Raw genomic sequence first — 5,220 nt, forward strand, 5'->3', positions numbered from 1 at the left:
TTTAACAACCTCATAGCGTTTCGGAGTTCATAGGTTGTTTAATAAACGTAAACAAAGCCATTATGATTGTTGAAAGATGTACAGGTTTCGTAAGTGGGTGCGTAAATTGTTGAGGAATCCTGGTCCCTAATGTCTGGACGGGCAGTGTGGATTATATATGAATTACTGCATTCACCACGCAAGGCTTCTTGCCATGTAAATACTGTAATGAGATAAGTGACCATACTCGGTTTGGTGGAAGCCCAACAATGTGAATAACCAGTGTATATATAACCGTTTATGTATACACTGTGTATATATATATATATATATATATATATATATATATATATATATATATATATATATATATATATATATATATATATAGGAGAAGAAATTAGGATGGAGGTAGGAGAAGAAAATATCAAAGAGTTCAGTGAGGATCCACAAAGTCTTCTCTGAGTACTCTTTATTTTCTTCTCCGAGGCTATGGGTCCCTACACTTGCACCAGAGGTGGTACCCCTTCTAGATTTATAAAATATATATATATATATAATATATATATATATATATATATATATATATATATATATATATATATATATATATATATAACCAGTGAATAACCAACGTGAATAACCGTTTGTCCTAATCAACATTTCTAATGGGAGTTGTACTAAAACCGTATTTTTCTCCTAAAGCTGCGAATGTGATTTCTCTCATGTTATCTGTCAAGATGGAACAGACAGTCGTTTCAAGATAATTTTGTGAACAAAACTGGGGAGTTTGTTACTGATAAGCTTCCGAGCTTCACTTGGAAGAAAAGTGAGCAATTTCAGCGATTACAGCTGAGAGCCACTTAACAAAAAGCATACGAATAGTTAGTTAGATATGCATTTAGGTAGGTAGGTAAAGAGGGCGGTTTGGAAGTAGGTAGGCAGGAGGGTAAGTATTTAGGATGGTAGGAAGGTAAGTGTAGGAAAAGAGGTATAGGTAGGTAAATACGTAGGCAGACAGGCAAGCAGGTACAGTATAGGTAGGTAAATACGTAGGCAGAAAGGCAAGCAGGTACAGTAAGCTTGAAGATTTGGTAGAGAAGGAGGGAAATATTTCAGTGAGAACAAAGATTTATGGGGGAAAAATGCAGCCGGAAAATACATCCAAAACTAGTCTGATTTTGTTAAAATAAAATATAATGTAAACCTGACAATGGCACCGTATATATATTGTGTAAACTTTGCTATAATCCCAAGGGTTGATATTATAGAGTCCATTATGTACCTCTGTAACCTTTTTCGAGTACCACTCGCAGGATAGGTATGAGGTGCACAATAAATTAACTAAACTACGTATAATATACATCGTGAAACGTTCGGATGCCGGTGTGCAAGTCCGATCACTCAAGATTGATCGGAAAAGGACGTTTGGACTGATCCCAGGAAGGCCGTCTCGACTGAGTCAAGGCCTTCTTGACACAGGGATTGTCTTGGCTGATCCAGCAGGACCTTCTTGACTGTCTTAACTCACTCAATAAGGTCTTCTCGACAGACCCAGTCAAGTTTTAACCAACCTATTGAGTCCCTCTGGAGCTTGCCTGCTGCCTGCTGTCTGCTGCCTGCTGCCTTTCCCCCTGCTGCCTGCTGAGCCCCGACCAGTTGATCCTCTCACACACTCACACTGGCACAAGGAGGGGTCACGAACTGATCAACGGTCCAATCATTTAATTGACTGATTAATCCCCGAGGGCCAATTTGCGCCATGATTGGTCAATTTGGATTACCGAGAACTCGTCAACTGCCTCCGCCGTGAGTGGTTTTCGTGGCAACCACATGGATTTTTTTATTTGTTTACAATGAAAAGACACCTAAATTATTGTGTGATGCGTGGGAAAGGTAATCCCATTTATATTTCTGAAAGTTCAGGATTTTTTAATATATTTTTTTTATGTGTATGAATCCGCATGAGTGTGTTTTATGTGTACACGTCTTCATGTGTACATGCGTTGGTGTAAGTGCTTGGGTATTCACCAACATGAGTTTGCAGGGTTGAGCGCCAGCTCTTTGCCCCTCCTGTCGAACAATTTTGTAGTTAGACGCAATTGTTCTAATTAATTATTTGTAGTTAGATGCCCTAATTGTTCTTATTATATTTACATTTAAAACTGTGATTTAAATTTGCGGTCAGCTAATTCGTCGTCTAACCAGTTCTAATTGTTTACAACGCTAACGCCAAAGCTGTTGACATTGATTCGGGAAGATTTTTTTTATTCTGAAGCTGTATGGGAGGAGAAATTGGAGATTAAAAATAAGAAATACGAAGGTCAAGAACAAAAAATTCCCCGGAACACACAATGACCAGAATCTCAACACACATATATAAGTTAAACAATAGAGATTCAAGATACAACAAAAGCCATCGAGAAGACAGATACAATCAACACAAAGGATTGAAAAGTGAATAAATCAATGCTCCACTTCCACATTCTCCCCGAAACCAAATTTAGTAGTCCACCCAATATCCACCAACCCGATTATTTTCAATACTCCTCACTCTCATGCCTCCACCTCCCCATACCAGCACTGACTTTCTTTCACCATCCCCATCCTCCATTTAAACACAATCACAATCAACACAACCCCTTTCTCTCTACAATTTGATTATCCTCTCTCTTTCTCTCTCTCTCTCTCTCTCTAATTTTCTCTCATCCTTCCCACACTGCATATGCCAACATCTAAACCCATTTATTTCCCCTCCACTAGGCTTGAAGTTCTTGTAGAAGAAAAACAAATCACAATAGTCTGAAAACTTGATATACCAATGCTGATGAACTGTTGAGCAAAACACATGAGCTAAAAGAAATAGGGTCACAAATCCAATGCAGTATCAACAGACAAGAGAAAGGAAGCAGAGGAAATGAGGCGAAATATATCTTTGGAAAAGGTTACAAGTGAGAATTATGTCGACGAAAGAACAGAGTGGTGGTTCCCGTGACCCTCAGGAGAACCACAGAACACATATCAAGAGGCCTCTACAGATGTCATGTCTGTAGAGGCAACACAGCTGCCTCTCCAGACATAAATATAAGACACAGCTGCATCTCTAGGCAGGGATCCTGCCTCATGATCCATAAGAATGGGTCTTTTCTGAAGATCCATTAGAATGGGGTCCCACTTAATGACCCCTGAAGAATGGGTACTACCTAACTCTATTTACACAAAAGTCAGACAAATAATGAACACTATATAACAAAATAAAAATAAAACAAATATTATAAAAAATAAATAAACAATGCAAGCAGCTTAATGTTTATGAGAATGTCGTCGTCCAGAGGAACGAACCGGTTCAGTATAATTAGTGGTGGCACCAGCCTCCCAACTACCTCTCTCTCTCTCTCTCTCTCTCTCTCTCTCTCTCTCTCTCTCTCTCTCTCTCACACACACACATTCACTCACCCTAATCCTAAGTGAGTCACTAACACAATCAATATGGATTTGGCTACTAATCGTTACTCCCCCCCCCCCCCACCCAAACCAACCTCGTTGAGGCAGTGCATTGGTCTCGAACATGTGTGTGTCTCTGGGGGCTGCTCCTCATTATCCCTGATTTTGCATGTCCACCCCTCCACCTACCCTCCCCCCATCTCCCTACTCAACCAGCCAAAGCCTCTGGTCATAAAATACTTGAATCCTACGTAAGACATATCAAGTAGTGAGTGTTCTTCAGAGCATCAAATTGACTTGAGAATGGTCCAGGACGGACCGAAACGTCGTCGTCCCTTCAATTTCTAGTGTGTGGTCTGGTCAGCATCAAATCCTCTGCTTCTATCGTGTATTTTGTCGATTGATGCAATGTCCCCCCCCCCCTCCCTCACGCTGTCATTCATGGCGCGTAACACCAAGAACGGTGAACCAATTACAAGGGCCTAAAATCGACACACACAGTCGAATGACCTCGAGGTTGTTTCCCGAGGTGGGTGAAATTGTTTGGATAACGTTTCACCCCTCTCACCTAATGCCTCTATTGACCTAGGAAAGTAAATAGGTAACGGGAGATAGGCAGCTGTTGTAGGATGCATCCTGGAGAAGGTGGGTGGTTGGCCTGGGCAAATTTCGCTGAGTCAAGCACGCCTCGTGTACCAGGCAAGTGGATATCTTAATACGGGTGAATGGTTGTTGATTTGATTAATGTTGGTTTGTAACATGTTGACTCGCTATCTTACAAGCACATCTAGGTAAGAACACAATGGTAAATACAAGCACACACACACACACACACACGCACACACACACACACACACACACACACACACACACACACACACACACACACACACACACTCAGTCCTTATGGCCGGACAGACAGCGTTTAGGAGCCGTAGTCCTACAGGCCCAGGTTCGATTCCCTGCCAAAACAGAAACAAATGGACAGAATATTTTTCCCCCTAATGTTCCTGTTCACCAAGCAACAAATAGGTACCTGGTAATTAGACAAATACTACAGGCTGCATCCTGGGGATGTGTGCGTGCGAGATATAATAGATACGATAGATCGGGAGTAGGTACGTTGGACAACCGACGATTAGAAAGGCGGGGTCCAAGAGCTAACAGCTCGATCATGCAGGCCCAAATTGTACATACAAATAGTAAATAAACACACAGATTGATTGATTAAGATTAAGCCAGGAGGTGGCACGGGCATGAATAACCCGTAATACACACACACACACACACACACACACACACACACACACACACACACACACACACACACACACACATGCAAATGTGTGTGTGTGTGTGTGTGTGTGTGTGTGTGTGTGTGTGTGTGTGTGTGTGTGTGTGTGTGTGTGTGTATCTGCCATCTGCCAACACTTCTTGGAGCGTAGGCTTGAAGCCTGCACATCTCACGAGTGGCCAAAACCTTGTCATTAAAGGCAGAAATTAAAAGCTAACGACACCCCACCTGTAGTAGTTAGCTTGGGAAAAGTAATTAATTAAGTGATTAGGGCGAGCGAGGCGCCAAGGAAATTAGCCTAGGGCCTGAGGTAAGTAGTGAGCATCGCGGTGATTATTGTCGGAGCCATAGTAATGACTTTCTTAATGACTTGGGGAGGGAAAGTGGCGGATTTTCTAATTATGAACGAACATTATTATTATTATTATTATTATTATTATTATTATTATTATTATTATTATTATTATTTTTATTATGGTATGATATAAATCTGTGAAAGCGAG

Source organism: Procambarus clarkii, chromosome 27 (genome assembly GCF_040958095.1).
Source record: "Procambarus clarkii isolate CNS0578487 chromosome 27, FALCON_Pclarkii_2.0, whole genome shotgun sequence".
Classification (NCBI taxonomy): Eukaryota; Metazoa; Arthropoda; class Malacostraca; order Decapoda; family Cambaridae; genus Procambarus; species Procambarus clarkii.